Source organism: Acomys minous (genome assembly GCF_964271855.1).
Source record: "Acomys minous genome assembly, chromosome: 9".
Lineage (NCBI taxonomy): Eukaryota > Metazoa > Chordata > Mammalia > Rodentia > Muridae > Acomys > Acomys minous.
Window position 1 is genome coordinate 65,945,172 of NC_140490.1, and position 17,642 is coordinate 65,962,813.

A 17,642-nucleotide genomic window follows, 5' to 3' on the forward strand; every position below is an offset into this window, starting at 1 on the left:
AACATTCTGAATCTGAACTTGCAGCTCTCATTCAGCATAGCCCGTAGCATTGTCGTAAAGTTTATTGACGTTTTGTTTACCTAGAAGATATTAATACAATTGAAAAGAAATGATCCCAGAAATTTTTCTCAAGGAAAATAATGTCTGGCTGTGGATAGGCTATTTTAGCTAAAATGCGGGAAATATTCTGCCCTCTCTTAATCGGAAATAGTGTTGGTTCCATTCAGCTGGGCAGATCTGCGTGTTCATTTGAAGCTAGGCCTGCTACTCTCTTTCTATAGAGGTGCCACTCCACCTAGAACGCACAGGTCAAGCTTCAAAGGAGATTTGCCTTAGCAGGTGTGTGCTTACATCACCTGTCCCTAACAAGTTAAGATTTTAAAGCTGAGGAGCTACCTCGGTGGATAGAATACTTGCTGTACAAACATGAGGGACTGAATTGATGTCTCTAGCATAAATGTCAAGGAGACAATGTGGTCCACCTGCAATTCCAGCTCTTAGGAAGTAGAGACAGGAGTATGCCTGGAGCAAACTATGGACCAAGTGAGTAAGTCAATTCAATGAGATAAGTGAACGTACTTGTCTCAATATACATGGTGGGAAAAAAATTTTAAAAGGCAATATGAACCTCAGGAATGAACAAATCGGGGCATCCATATGCACATGCACCTACCACACAGAGAGAGGGAGAGAGAGAGAGAGAGAGAGAGAGAGAGAGAGAGAGAGAGAGAGAGAGAGAGGGAGAGAGGGAGAGAGAGACAGAGGCGCACAGACACACACACACCGTTATGCATGCACCTATGCATGTATAAACACACTCATACATATGCAAACACACACACATACACACACAATCAGAATAAAAATAAAGATTTAAACAAGAGAGAAAGAAAATACATTGAGAATCTAATGTTAAAGGAATCGTGAAAGAAAGCCTCACACAGTAGATACTTAAAACAACTGTTCCGTTCCATATATTCTGTGAAATTACCCTCCAGAAACCAGAATAGTTGGTTGTCCTCCTGATAGAATAGATATCAGCTATGTAGTACGTCATCCAGATGCTGAGTTCCTAAGTGTACTTTGTACACAATTAGCTGATACCTGTTAAAATAAGATTATTTTGATTATTTTGATAATATTTATATCTAAAATAATTTGGAATTTTGTTCGTGTGTTTGCCTACAGATACTGAGTGCAGATTTTTCCTAGCAGGCACACGTTAGAAAGAGAAGAGCTTTTTAAAAAAAAAATCAGCATTTTTATCACGCCAGGACACATAAAGTTATGTGTACATATAAAATTTTCACAGTAACTGATTCTTTTGGCTTTTTTCCTTACAAACATTTCCCGCTCCTAGTTACTTTCCAAAATTGCTTTCCTAAGATCATTTTTTACTACTCACTCACATGTAACTCCTTACAGAATATCTTTTACTGCTGAAGGCTTTATCTACTAGATGCGTATCAAGTATTCATAAAAAATTATATATATATATATATATATATACATATATATATATATATGTGGTTATTTACAAAATTCTTTCTCACACCTATGCCTGTACCAACCCTGAAGTTATATTTTAGGAAAATGGATTTCAGCATTCTCGATATTATCGCCCTTGATCTCTCTGGAAAACAGGTTAATCTGAGAAGCTGTGCCATCAGGAGATTGAAACAGAGACTTAGGACTTGTAAGGAAGCCATCTGCTCCTCACTGCATTGATTTGCTGCATTTATTTTTAAGAGACTGAGCAACTTGGCCTGAGCTCTGAGGCCCTGGCAGATGCTGTAGATTCCACACACCTGATTGTGATCTTCACTCGTTGTTCTTGTCCCTGACAGCGTTTTAGATTTAGCTTTTTCCAGAGCACATTCTTTCCTCTGAGTTGTTGAATGTACTTCTGGGGAAAGGGAGGTCCCATCTTTTCCACTTGGGTTTTGTTCTTTAATGACAGGCACAGAAAATTGCAGAGCTGGGGGAAGTTTAAAGCCTATAGAGTTCTAGAAAGATCACCCAGGCTCATGCCTAGTGCTTCGACTACCCCATTCTGTGATTGGAAGGGCAGTGTGCAAAGCGACCTTGCAAGTCTTTGAGCGAGCTGTCCATCTCAGGAGGCACAGAAGGGACACATGGAAGGAGAGGCAACTGGATTGCTGCCCATGTCTATTCCCCAACCTTCAAATTGTATGCCTTATTTCTGCAAGAAGTCAGCTCCTCTTCAGTTCAGCAAGAAATGGGATTCTTTTCCTGGTGTGCTCACATGGATAATTGCACTTAGTGGTCAAACGAAACCTCAGTGGATATGGGATAGCATCATAAATACGATGTACACCTTCTAGGGAGGGTGGGATGCATTTTTATGTAGCCCGTTTGTTCCAAACTAGCACTGGAGTGGAGTATGATAAGAAATCAAGTCAATAGAGTGGAAATCCCAAAAGTAGTAACAGCTCCATGGACTAGAGGTGACAAGAAAGAGCAATGCTGTCAGGAATTCCAGTGAGCACAGTAATTCTTGTCTAGAGGAGGGCAGAGGCCTGGTACAGACCCAGTCAGTCCTCAGGAGCATGGAAATTTTCAGGAGGAGGCAAGAGTCTTCTAAGAATGATAGAAGTCAGAGACACCTTACCTTTCACCTCACATTTATGATGAAGGCAGAGGTAAACTGCCACCAAACTGCCTTCATGCATCCATAGAGAATAGTACTAGGCTGGACAAATAAGAATTAAGGTAGGTCAGCTGCTAGGAGAATACATGGTTTGTAGACGTCCTAGTGTCTCTACAAGATAGGGTCTTAACCTGACGTTATATAGTCTGCATCCATAAAGAAAGGGTACCAAAGATGAGAGAGGTGGAGTCAGTTTGGAAATACAACAGCAGTATGAACAAAACCAAGATGTCATTGGGAGGAGAGCAACCAGAAAACTCACCTAAAAGACTGAGAGAGTACACTTACAGGCTTGGCTTTATAGGGTTAATCTACCATACTAGATACATGGGACACACTCATATACATACTTGTGTGCACTTTTAAAGCACAATATACATGGAGTATTTGCACATGTTGGTGACATACTAGATAACAAAGCATACCTAGGAAGAGTGAGATGACTAGGTCTCAGGCATTCCACTCCTGAAAATTACACAATGAAAAGTTTTCAATCCTTTTGATTCATTCTCCCAAGTCAAGAGCCTATTAAAACTCTTATTTCTGTGACTAAAGGATCATTGAAAATGGTTACACAGAAGAGTCAAGATGAAAGTGTTATGTTAGGCTGACTAATGGTGGAAGCTGAGCTAGGTCATCTGTTGGTTTAGTATTAAGGCAGCTCCAGTTAAGAAGTATTTGCACAGGTGTGATGAAGAAAGGCGGATAGGGCTGGCGGAAGAAAGGCTGTGGACTATGAGCTGCAGAACCCTGTGTATTCACATAGATCACTGACATATTTGCTAAAACACTATGGTCAAAGCAACTTATAGAAGAAAGAGTTTATTTGGGTCTACAGGTCAAGAGCTCCTCATGGTGGCAAGCAACAGGTGGCTAGAGCAGAAATAAATCACAACTTCAAATGCTAGTCATGAAAGCTTTTCATCTCAAGGCCAGTCCTCAGTGATGATCTTCCCCCAGCCATGCTGCACTGCCTACCCTTCCCCCAGAGTGCCACCTACTGGGCACCAAGTACTCAAATCTGAGACTAGGGAAGCATAGCTCATTCAAGACATGACAGCATACTCATTTCTCTGCTGAATACTGCACTGCATACCTGTAATGATCTGAGACAAAATATGTCAATAACCTTGCAGTTCCTGGAACATAATTACTTCTCTAATGTCAAGGTGGCCAGGGGAAAGTCAGGGGAAATATGTGCAGTGGTTCTATGTGAAAAGTGAAATGAAAATTGCCTGGTAATTGAGTTAGTTTCTGAGACACAGCAGATTAAAAGACAATTTCAGGAGCTGTAGCAAGAAAATATTTGAATAAGGTATCTGAATAAAAATTGAATATAATACCTAGCTACTGGTGACTTTCCAGGTAATTTCTTGATTGTTTCCACTTTGAATCTCACATTTTATTTTAAGTCAACAGTGGAACCTGTGGGTCAACTTGACAGTGATATGAGTTGTTTTCTCTACAGATAGTGTTTTTACAAGACATAAAAATAAACATAATAATGAATCACTTAAAACACAGAGCATCAATATATTTCTGTAGTATTTTTGCTATTTTCAGAGTTTCTTTGTTGTACAAAGTCAAATTCTTTTATCATTATTATTGCTTCATGTATTTTTGCTTGAGTTCAATACAAAGATGGCTAAACTGCAGGTACTTATACTACTAAGACAAATCATTACTTGAGGTCCAACATGTACATTATTTTCTAGTTGTTAGTAGGCTGTACTATAGACTGATATAGACCTTCTTAAACAACGAAAGAATTTTCATTTTAATATTTCAAATCTTTTTTCTCATCAAAATAGATTTAAAATTTTAGTCTGACTTGGTCTATAAAGATTCATTAGAAGTCATCTTAACTGAAACACACACATATACAGAAAGAGAGAGAAGGAGAGAGAGAGAGAGAGAGAGAGAGAGAGAGAGAGAGAGAGAGAGAGAGAGAGAGAGAGAGAGGAAGAAACACAAATTTGATTTGGATTTGTTGACTGATTTTGAAAACTCAAATAGTCCTATGACAGCATCTTTCTCTGTGGATTTTTTTCTCATTTTGCCCCATATTCTTCAATATATGGTGTATGGAATTCTTTACTATTATGAATCGAACACCAAAATACAAAATACAAAAATAATGACAAAAATAAAGTCTTTAACTTTCTTGGTCAGTAAAGGAAGATTAATACTAATCAATTCAGGTACTTCTGTACACCATCCAGTTAACTGCAAGCTCTTTCTGGCAAGATCATCTTTTAGACATAGTTTAGGGTGATGTCATCTAGGTTAGCCCAGGAAAGGTATGTCTTCAGCAAGCCTGTTGTTCTGGAGTAATTGTTAATACTATCAAAAAGACATTTGATGATAAATTACTTGCCTTACCTACTCTGTTTCTTGTAAAAATGCATTCTCCCTCCCCCATGTACAAATAAGAATGATAGACTGAACTATTTCAATTATGTATCACTTAATATGGCCAGGAGCACTTTTATTAAAGTGCTGGTTCCTGTGACTTGAGTGATTTGATATGTGTGCTCCGAGATGGCTTCCAAACATCTGCATGCTCCTTCTTAGATGGTGTGCAGTGAAGGGTGAGCATGAGCTGAGGTTTATGAATTTATAATAGGCAGCATGCTGGGAAGGGCTGAAGGCGCAACGTGGCATATGAATGAGCACAGAAATGGCTCCCCCCACCCCCAAAAAGTTCCAGCTGGCTTGGCCTGTGGATGACCTGAGCTACAGCTAACCAGAGAGCTCCTAATTTCACTGAAGTTCAGAAGTGGGTATACTAAGACAGGTAACGGTACTGGTCCTAATAGGAGTCTGCAGAGCTCAGCTGCACCAGTGAAAAGAATCAACCAATCTTCCAAGGCATCGGGACTCAAAAATTTCTTGGTGGCATCCCAGATCTACAGCTGAAACCTCTTAGGCCCAGGCTGTCGAGTGCAGCAGGGTGTTTGTTATCAACTGTTTCTGTCCTATTCATGGCAAATTTGGAGGAAACGTTTCAATTAATGTAAAGAAAACACACATACCAGCAGTCAGTGTTTAAATCTTAGAGGAAAGAGTCCCTTCTAAAACAGTTTCTGTTAGTTACATGTAAAAGCTCAACCTGTGTGTGATTGTGTTTCTAGAAAGATCTTTAGTTTGGGGCACAATTAATAGCTAATGATTTTTACACAAAAGAGAAGTATAGTACTATTACATAAAATATTATTGCTGATTTTTTTTTCAGAAAATAGGCTCCTTGAGAGTGTCTCTGCTTGGTTGGAAAGCAGTTGAGGATGGATGGGCCACTGCTGAATAGCAGTGCTCATTAGGCATTCTTCTTGGTGGGCTGCGACGGACAGACTGCACATGCAATCATACTTCTGTTTCTGAATGCTGTCAGTTCTGGTGTGGAAGAGCAGGACTGACAGGTTCACTTGCCAGAGCTCAAAGGGCACCCAAGTGTTGTGACCTGCTCCATTGCCCTTCCCTGCCTTTCAAATCAATTCTGTAGTTTTACTGGATTTTTGACCTTCACTCCTGGGCCCAAATATACTGGGCAGGGTGACTCTCCTTGTGTTCCCCTTGCAAGGGAAGACACTGAGGGAGAAATGAGAAAATGAAACTTGAAGATATTAATTTTTAAACTCCCAAACCAGTTGCTCTGCCTGTCACTTTGGATGTCTGAATTTCATTAGTGTTGACAGAGATGAGCAGCACCTCCTAATTGAGGGATTGCACCTGCAGCCTGGCAGGTCCAGCTTCTTTATGCCATGAGCATAAGGTGTTGCTCCCCAGGTCTGGGGTTCTGAGAGACAGTAAGCTACTTTCACAGGGGTGTAGACAGAAGAAGGTAATTGGTGGACAAGCAAGTATCCAGTGCAGTCCAACCCATCTCTCCATCCCTAGCTCTACTCTTGTCTCCTCTCTGCCCTCTTCTGCAACTTTTACACTGGACATCCTATTGAGACTTTAGGCGTGAGAAGTCTGGGAGAATGAGGAAATACAAGGATTCAGCGGGTCCTGGAAAACTACAGGCGAGTCTGGGCCCTGGGGTCCTCCGTAAACTATGGCAACAGCCAAGGAAAATATAGGCAGTAAACCTCGAACCCCTACCCAGACTAGCCGATGGACAGGACATTCTCCACTGTTGAGTGGAGAAGGAGATCTGACTTTCACACAAACTCTGGTGCCCCATATTTGAACATGTCCCTTGGATGGAGATGCCTGGTGGCACTCAGAGGAAGGACAGTAGGTCACCAAGGAGAGACTTGATACCCTATGAGCATATACAGGGGGAGGAGGTCCCCCTCAGACACAGACATAAGGGAGGGGAGTAGGGGGGAAGTGGGAGGAAGGGAGGAATGGGAGGATACAAGGGATGGGCTAACAACTGAGATGTAATATGAATAAATTAATAAAAAAACATATAATAGTTATAGACCTCCAAAAAAAAAAAAAGAAAAGAAAAGAAAATCAAAAGGAAACATAATAGATATCTTCCAGAAGGAAAAAGAGAACTGAAGTGAGAAGCAAAGAGTTTGGGGTGTGATTTTCTACTTCTTGACCCAAATGTTACTTGCATTTATATTTTATACACTTTTACCTGTGTTTGTTTTTTCACAGTAAGAAAATATCACTTAAAAGAAGTACTTTTAGCAGTCTCAGCCTCTGTGCATTAACTCTCCCAAGAGGAAAACTTGCAATACCACAAGGAAAGTGAATTGGTCTCCTTCAAATGTAATCCAAGTCAGTTACCACTTCTAAATGTGTTTTCTCTGTCACAGTTACATCCCACCTCTTGCTTCCAGTGTACTCAGTTTAATGTATGGGTTCTCTAGTTGGAATTTTTAAATGATGATGACTTTAAACTATCTTGTTTACAAAAGAAACATGCCTTATGAGCAATGACCACTGATATTGATGTTCTGGGCATGAGTGATCCTTGAGCTCAAGGTTCCTACCCTCAGTATCAAGACCTGTGCTTCCTCATACCTCTTCCACTTCTTTTTTTCACATCAACCCCATGTTATTTGGGCGAATGCCTGGATAACTTAGATCAACCTAGGGCCTCAGAAGTCTACAATCAGTCTTTTAAATTCTAGAATTAGTTATTATTCTTCTAGCTGTGCCCAATGCCTGAAGGAAAAAAAAGGACACTACGGGATCATGGGTGTCTTAGTCAGTGTCCTATTGCTGTGAAGATACATGTTAGAATAGGCATCTGTCTCTCAGTTGCTTAACAACCTTTGACATCATCGCCCGTCACTGCCAGTTGTATGCCAGGCATAAAGGCACCATCCTTTCTTACTCTCTTATTCCTCTCTCTCTCCTCTCCTCTCCTCTTCTCTCATTTCCTCTCCTCTCTTCCCTCCCCCCTCTCTGTCTCCCTCTGTCCTCCTGGGCACTCCTCCACCCTTTCTTTCTCTCCTCCATGCATCTACAATAAATCTTATATCATAAATATTGTGTGGTGCATACTTAACAACCATGACCACAACAACTCTTATAAAAGAAAGAAAACTGTTTACAGTTTCAAAGATTAAGTCCATTGTTATGGTGGTAAGATGCATGGCAGCATGCAGGTAGACATGACAATGGAGAAGAAGCTAAGAGTTCTATATCTGAATTCACAGGCAGCAACAAGAGAGAGAAGCTGAGTTTGGCATGGGCTTTTGAAACCTCAAAGAAACCCCCCAACACACACACCCTACACACACATCTAACACTCACTTGCTCTAAAAGGCCACACCTCATACTCCTTTCAAAGGCTGCCACTCCCCAGTGACCAAGCATTCAAATATATGATCCTATGGGGACCATTCTTACTCAAACTATCATAAAAGGTTTATTTTAGCTTTATATTTGAATGCATACGGTCCATCATAGAGGGGAAGGTATGGACATAGGCAGCTCCATGTTGATAGAACTGAGCACTGGGATTCCTTACCATCCCACAGCTTAGCAAAACAGAAAGTAAGCTTGCATAGAGTTTTGAAACATGGATTAACTCCCAGGGAAACCTCTTCTGGTGAGGTAAGCTTGGATAACCTTCCTAATCAGTACAACCAGTCAGGTACCCATGTGTTCAAGCACATGAACTCTGGGAGATGTCACATGCAAACCAGGACAGTTCTGCACATCTGTACTCAACCATGTCTACCATCAAAGAACAAGAATTCTTGTCTGTAACGACTTTCAGAAACTCAGAAAACTGGAGAGATAACTGATGTATTCCAGTATACATTTGGGGACATCAACCAATTTTTAGTTCATAGTTAAATTATAAGATATGGGGAATTTCATAAACATATTTAAGCTGGGTATTTTACCTATTAAATTTAACTACCAAAAGTGTAAAAGATATGTTTATCCCCAAGATTAAGCCAGTTATTTAAAAAATGGAAAAAGCATAAACATTTCCATTTCACTTCATCTTGGCAAGAAACTCTTCCCTTGATTTAACCATTAAATTAACAAAAGTGGACAGACTGGGGTGGTCTGTTGTGACCTACACCAACACTATCAGATATTAGTCAACTTCCATCTGTCTTCTGCACTCCTTAGTGCATCAGGACCACGTGTTTCCAAATAGTGGCCCAATTCACCTACCGTACTTGCCATAGTTTCAATGACCTTAATAAGCATACTCTGAACTCTCAAAATAAGAAAATCCAGAAATAACCATTTTATAACTTTTATTGGATTTTATTTCTTGAGACAAAGTATCACATTTCTTACACGGGCTTCAAACTTCAAGCCTGTTGTGTTGCTAAGAGTGATCTTGAAGTTATAATTGGCCTAACTGTACATCCCTTGTGCGGAGACTTTAGTGTACACCACCACAGCTAGTTTATGTAGTGTTGGGGATCAAACACCAGGCTTAGTACATACTAGGCAAGCACTTTACTAACAAGCCACAGTGTTTAGTCAAAATTATAAGTTTTAAATTAACTAGCATAACAAACATATCTAGTTGCATTACCTTTTGACTAAGAGATCCATGCTGTATTCACTGCCTCATGTTTGTCTCTTCGAAGTTCATCTCAGATATTAGGTCAATTGTTGAGATATTACACTTCTTTGTGAAATCACACTTCTTTTACTTAGTAATCAGCCCCAATGTACAATAGTAGTGGTGCAATTGCCCTAGGACTGAATCAAAGGAGGTGCCAGTGTGTAAAATACAAAAGGACACATGAACTACAGCACTGTGTAGCTGCTGTGGGGCAAAGAGCAAAAGCATGATGTATGCATGTTTGAGCTCTACCCAGGATTTTTGCACTTGTACTGATAATCTCAGAACACATGATTACAGAGAAATTGGCACTCCTACATGTGTTGCTAGGGATACCTTTGTCTGGTCTGGGAATGAAGCTCTAGAACAGTGTCTTGTGGAAAGGAAAACCAGGATTGCATGTATTTTTCCTATTTCTCTTCTCAGAATGGCAACCAACTGACATCTTCTCCTTGTGGAAAAGCAGAGAAGCCTCTAGTATGCCTGCGGTTTGCTTACTTGGCAGGTTGGTACCCTTGTTACTTACTTTATTATCAATTTCTGTATTTTCTAAAAGGTTTTTAAGACCTGGGTTTTATGAGATACAGAGACTGAGTCATTCCATGAGTGCATGCATACAGGATTCAGGTGGACTTGATTCAACACTGTAAATTCATAGAATCTATTAATGAACTTAATATCGATTAAGCCTTGATCATGAGGCAAGCTAACAAGGGATAATCAAAACTGACCAACCACCTCAAAAATGTACAAAAATTGAAAAGACAGAGAAAGCCTAATTGTGTACACAAAATAATATGTACAAACTTGGATGTGCACAAAACAATACACACAAGATGAAAGTGTGTCATTACTATCTCTGCCAAGTTTAAAGGCACCATGGATTTCTAACTAATTTTTACACAGTATATCTAGGCACCTATTTCCCTATTCAGATTTATATGTAATTCTGATAATCTAACCTTGAGCATTATTGAGCACCTACTTGTGTCATATTCTCTTCTAGGCAAACAGAAAGATCACTGTTGGCAGGGAGCAGGTAATGGAGAATAACTCAGACAAAAGGAAGTGACAAGATTCAGAGTATGCCCCAGTCTCAGGTTGACTAGACTCAGTCCATCATTTTGTCCAGGAGCAGATTGTTCTCCTAGTGTGAAGTATGTAAGCGAACCAGGTGTTGAGATTGGGAAGCAGAGGAAGTTAATCACATGAGTTTTCTCTAAGTATGACGCACACAAGACTGTCCACTCCAAATAGGAGGGTAGCAGAAATGTTAAAGGTCTGGCTGGACTGTTAAGAACAACAAAATACAGTTGAGGAGATGAGCGTGGAAGCCCAGAACTTCTCTCTGGTACCTTGTACAGGGCTTGTGGATTATACATTTAAGTAAACCAGGATGGATAATGTTGTGATCTTTTTACCCACTTGTAAACATCCAGATTGTGTCTCTGCTTGACTAAAGCAATTGGAGAGGGCAGGATTCAAGACAACTGAGAAAAGAAATGAGGGTATTGGCAAGAATCAGATGGGGTGAGAGAGTGGGTGTTGACTCCATGCTGGCACCTTTTATTAAATACATCTGAAGAGTCAGAGATCAAATAATAGCTCCGTGTCATAATAATGGGACCATCCGTCTATTAGCTGAACATTACTAACTTTGCTGTATAAAACTAGGCTCATTAAAAATCATATGAAGGTGGCTAAGTTGCTTCTAGGCTTTAAAGCACTTTTTCAGTTTTTTTGGTCCTGCGGTCTCCAAACATAGTCAATAGAGCTATAACATGAGTTAATCTGAAAAGCCATTATTAGACAAAACTTGACCTTTTTAGAGATGACTTGCTTGCAGAAAAGGAAAGTTTAGATTGGAATATGACTTACACACACCTCATTAACTCAAGTGCACCACTTGCCTAGACACTTAAAATCTAGGGATAAAAGGTACTAACACAACCAGTGTTTAAAGTTTGGCCAATCATCTCACCTTAGAAAGCATAATTTATGGCCAAGGAGGAGACAAAGAGTAACAGCAGTATCTGTTTCCCAGGTTTTTAGCTCTTGCACTTTGTGGCTAGATAGAAAACAAGCAATAATTTGTGTCCTTTCAAATAAAGTTAAGTTCACAGGAACTAAGCCACTGTTGATGGGTACAATCTAATTCTAGCCAAAGAACTCTGGCCCCCGTGACAGTGGGGAGCAAATATATGCTTGTATCAGTGGAGTTTCCAATGCCTAATGCAAGCTTGTCTGGAGGCAGCACTTGCACTCTGAGATCTCAGAAGAATTATAACTCTAATTCTGAGTTTCTGGTATGTATATCTGCAGAGTTATTTTTCATGCCTTCTTTATCTTACCTATCTTAGGGTGGCATGTCTGAGTAGGGAGTTGGCAGTAGTCTAATGCCAGATCACATGCTTACATTTAGATATACTAGTGCACGGTCACCAGGCAACTCCTGGCCCCAAATGCCTCTGCTTCTCATCATCCCAATTTCTTCAACTATAAATCAACAAAGAACTACTCGATAATTTTTACAGGTTCTTCCACATCAAATACTATCTACCTTTTGAAGATGGTGCCTTTGGGGGGCACATGCACACACACACACACATGTATACACATACACACAATTTATATAAACAGTACATAGTTTGTGTCTTAAGAGAGAACTTTCATTGTTCACTGTAATGGGAAAAAGGTAAGAGTAAAAAAAAAACAAAACATGGATTTCTACCTAAATGTGCCAGAAAATGCTGTTAACAATAATTATGTGGCAGTATGAGAATATCATATATCACATATCTTTCATATAAAATGAATTCATATGGACTGGAGTTTGGCTTATCATAATGAGACCATGAGATGGCAGACATATATGCATAATTTAGCTTCAAGCCATCATTGTCATATGGAAGTCTATGGTCTGAGAAGGCACATTGGGATGGAGAGTACAGTGTTCACAGGACCACTAGGAAGACTAGTTTACATAGAATAGGTCTTACATGAATTATTTTCAAATTATTATTTTAACAAAAACTGCATTTGCCAATTTATATGTATGACTATTTAGGTTACCTTGACAATTGATACCAAGATTTACTTGCTTAAAGATATTGCCAAGAGCAATAAAGATTGTTTTGGAAATATCAGAGACTATGTTGAGAGGTTAGGAGGCCTGTGCTGTACAAGAAATGATTTTAAAGATGGCTCATATAATTCTGGCATTTTGTCATAACATGAGTGACAGGACACGCTGGTGAGGATGTGGAGAAAGGGGAACACTCCTTGATTGCTAGTGGGAGTGTAAGCTTGTACAACCACTTTGGAAATCAATCTGGCTCTTTCTCAGAAAATTTGGAGTAGGGCTACCTCAAGACCTAGCTATTTCACTCATATACCCAAAAGATACACCACAACACAACAAGGACATTTGCTCAACTATGTTCATAGCAGCTTTGCTCATAATAGCCAGAATCTGGAAACAACCTAGACGCCCCTCAGTCGAAGAATGGATAAAGAAACTGCAGTACATTTACACTATGTAATACTACTCAGCTGTTAAAAACAAGGAAATCTTGACATTTGCAGGCAAATGGATGGAAATAGAAATAATCATGCTGAGGGAGTTAACCCAGACCAAGATTCATGGTATATACTTAATTAAAATTGGACACTAGCCCACCATGGATGTCCTCTGAAAGTCTTCACTCAGCAGGGGATTGGGACAGATGCTGGGACTTGCTATTGGACTTCAGGTGAGAGTTGTATGGAAGAATGAGGAAATAGAAGGACACAGAGGGTTCAGGAACTCTACAAGAAGACCTTCAAGGCCGGCGGATCTGGACCCAGGGGCCTCTGCACGAACTGTTGTACCAACCAAGGACAATGCATGCAGTAAACGTAGACCCCTATTCAGCCCTAGCCAATGCACAGCACATTCTCCATGGTTGTGGGAATGGCAGGGATTGCCTCTGACATGAACTCTGGTGCCCAGTATTTGACCAGTTCCCCTTGGTGGGGAAGCCTGGAGGCACGCAGAGGGAGGGGAAGCAGGCCACCAGAATGAGACCTGACAGACTGTGATCATATGTGGGGGAGGAGGTCACCTTTTGTCACAGATCTAGGGGAGGGGAATTGGAAAAAAAAAAAAAGAGGGAGAGACGGGTGAACGGGAAGATACAAATGAGGGGATAACAATTGGGATGTAATCTGAATAAATTATTTGAAAAATAAAAATAAATGAAAAGAAAAAATAACAAAAGATAATTAGTTTTAGGTAGAGGATATATTTAGTTTGCTTTTCTAGAATATTGAATCAGTGTGCAAAAGACAAAATATTTTGCGGTATCATGAGAATCTGGCACAACTTAGAATTTCCAAAGAATTATGATGGTAAGATCACAGAACTGCAAATATTACAGAATAAACAACTAGGGAACATATTCAAGTCTAGACTTCCCAAAATACAAAATAATGTAAGTGAAAATAGAATATTGAAAATAAAACTTCCTTAATAAAAAATGTATAACAAAAGTAATCAGTGGTTTCTATACTAAAAAAAATCGTTATATGTAACAAAAAACTGATATCTAGAATCAAGAAAGCAATATTAAAAGTCATTAAAACTTAACTAAGATGAGAAAAAGGAATGGAGAGGAGCTAGGGACACAGGCCAGTGATCCGAGGGAGGCCTAGGAATGTGTCACAGAGTGGGAAAGGTAACGCTCTTCTCCTGTGTGCTTATGGTTGTACATTTACAAGCTTCTCTTTACACATAAATTCACTTATACATGTTTATGTGACTGCACTGAACAAAAGTGTATAGTCTTCTATCCTTGACAACACAGGTCTTAGGCTAAGAAAATCTACTGGCCAGTTGTTAGGGGGCCTGTTTTATTCTGATAGGCTAATCACATGCTTGGAGATAAGCAACCAAACCAGGAGTTAGGAGTTAAAAACTCAGGCACTTCTGAGACTGGTAAAATGAGGCTTAAATTTAATAGTGAGGAGGGTTAGGATGAGGATTCCTATATGGGCATTTGGTACTGAAACCATCCTTTCTACTGTAAAATCAATGCAGTGTTGGCTTCATTCAGAGCTATGAGTTCATTGGATACAGATATTTACCATGTTTATTATTCTTGTGTCAAATTGCTGATGAAGACCCATCGTATATCCTGACTTGTGCCTAGTAAAGTATCTTGCAATTACTGAATGCCTTATTCATATTGTCTGAACATCAAGTATCTGTCAAAATGTGTATGATAAAACCCTGGCATTATACAACTTAAATAATACATGACTATGGAAAAGAGGGCACATCATAAAATTTAAATATAGAAACCTTTTACTTGAAATATTAATAATGATATCAACTATATTTTACTCAGCTAAGAATTTGCCTGAGTGTTTATGAAAATTTGATGTCTGAAGTTCATAGAAGTTAACTAAAAGTTGATAACCAATCAACAGGAACATGGAGAAAGGATTATATAAGCCAACCAAATAGGAAATCATTTTTTTCCTACCATATCTTTAAAAAAATTAAATTATTTCACCTAGAATTAAGGGTCTCCAAATCTAACAAAAACTATGGAATATGCTACAGAGTCAACACCGGTGGAAAGTTCTAGACCTGTTCCTCCTCAATCTTGCTCTGGAGAAGTCTTTGCCTTTGTGATGCACTCACCATCTGTCCTCTTAAAGATTTTACTTTATGTGTTTCAGTGTTTTCCTCCTCACTTATATGTGCACACTCTGTGTGTGCAGTGCTCAGGTAAGAGGCCCTTGGTGTTAGGCTCGGATAGGAACCACTTATACAGTGCTAGAAACGTCCCCTAGCCCTCTGGAAGAGCACAGTACGTGCTATTAGCCAGAAAGTCATCACTTCTGTCCTCCTCCTTCTGTCATTATAACTCTTTTTCTCCTTATGTAACCCGCATGTACTACTAGGATCTGGAGGTGCCCATTGCTTCTCTTTTCTTGGATCTAGGGGGTCCCATTGCTCAGAACTTAACGAGCTTGTTAAGAGAAAACATTAGTGACTGATAACAAAGTTGCCCAAACTTTGTCGTTAAGCACATACTAAGTTATTTATTCATTTTAATGCATTTGCTTGTATTTCCCCTTTAAGCAACACTCGCTGCTTTCTCCTTCCCCTCCTGATTAATCTGTTTTCCAGGCTCTTACACGGCTTCTGAGTACTTGCTTTGATCATGTGTTCCTGGTTGAGATAAGAATCCTCCAGTTCCAACTACACTGAAAGAACAAAAACAACTCTACATCACATTTTAATGAATGCTAGAAGTGATGTTTTATAATAAAGGAGATATTTTTACTTTTCTCTGAAAAATATAAAACAGCCAGAAATGTCCACTTGTCCATGGGAGGAAGGCTCTGTTCTGTTACATTTTAAACTCTTTTGTCAGCTGTTTTCCTTCCATATATGTAGGATATTAAAGTATTAGGGATGTGTGTGTGTGTGTGTGTGTGTGTGTGTGTGTGTGTGTGTGTGTGATTTATTGTGAAACCTCCCTAACCAAAAAAAGCCCTGCTATTTTAGTAGAATTCAACATATTTCCTTTGGGAAAAATTAAATAAAATATGTTAACTCAGTTAAATTTGGAATCCAATGACAAATGACTAAATATGTTCACATTGGGCAGGCACAGGAAATTGGTCCAGCAAGGGACTAAACTAGCAGAAAATGTTTAAATGCATGCTGGTAACTATTTGCTATGTGTTACTTTAAAATACACTTTTCAGTATACTATTACTTTCTAGTAGTAAACTAAACAAGATTCCTGAATTCTGGCACAAAATCCAGGACAACAGATATTCCCAGAGACTAAGATATATTCACATAAAGATAAGAAAATGTAAAATTAAGAGGGTAGGATAGATTTTCAATTTCATTTTGGTGTGCAACATTTTTGGAAAGATGACATATTCCTTTACCCTCAGTTTGTGTCTTTACCTCTAGTGTCCCTCAGGGACTTTACATAAGTATCCTTAATAAGAGAGCCAAATAACTCTAGAGATTATAAACATAGCCCCACTTTGCTGGGTTTCATTTGGTAGGTTTAGGGGTTTGGTTTGTTTACTTGTTTGCTTTTCAGTAAGAAGAGGTCTCATGTGGCTGAGGCTGACCTCCAACTCACCGCCCAGCAGAGGAACTTCTCTTCTTGTAGAGTGCTGGGACTGCACAGCTGGGCTACCTTGCTGCATTGACTTGGTGCTGGCAACCACACAGCTGGCATCGTGCGTGCTAAGCAAGCACTCTATCAACCCAGCTATATCCTCAGCCCCTAGTGTGAACTTTTTATCAATTATTTTGTATAAAAAACTTATTACTTATTACATCTATGTAAATAGTGTTAGAAATTAATGAGACTCCAAACAAGCTTGGTGCTCTTGAGTTTAGCCAATAGAAAGTGCATGTGAAGGAAGAAGGCTTTTTCTTTTTCTTTTTTTTCTTTTTTTTTTTTTTTTGCTTTAATACATTTTTCTTATAATTTTTAGTGTTTGAAATAATTGTATAATTATATGATTTCCCCTCCTTTCTTCCCTAAATCTTCCATGTACTCTCCCTTTGCTCTCTTTCAAATCCTTTGTCCTTTTCTTTAATTGTTGCTGCTGCTGTTGCTGTTGGTGGTGGAGGTGGAGGTGGTGGTGGAGGTGGTGGTGGAGGTGGTGGTGGTGGTGGTGGTGGTGGAGGTTGTGGTGGTGGTGGTAGTCTGTGTGTGTGTGTGTGTGTGTGTGTGTGTGTGTGTAAATATTCCTAAATATATAGCTGTAAACTGATTGGCCCATACATTGTTATTTGTTTGTAAGCCTCCAGGATTGATCATTTCGTATTGAATAAATTGGTGTGCTCCTCCCTGGTGAGGACTGTGCCTCATGTACTCAGTATTCTGTAATTTTTAAGGGAATTTTTAAATGTTTGGCTCAGAATAAAAATGCAGGTTG

The 17,642-nt window shown here is 39.4% G+C and overlaps 1 protein-coding gene across 1 annotated transcript in view; it reads right to left on the reverse strand.

Annotated features, from left to right (window-relative positions):
- Positions 1 to 967: 967 nt before the first annotated feature.
- Positions 968 to 17,642, reverse strand: part of LOC311604592 (uncharacterized protein) — a 63,276-nt gene continuing 46,601 nt past the window's right edge. The window contains exons 9-10 of the mRNA XM_084794612.1: positions 9,645 to 9,808; positions 968 to 1,104 (exon numbers count right to left, since the gene is read on the reverse strand). The gene's annotated coding sequence lies outside the window, so the exon portion shown is untranslated. The remainder of the gene's footprint in view (positions 1,105 to 9,644; positions 9,809 to 17,642) is intronic.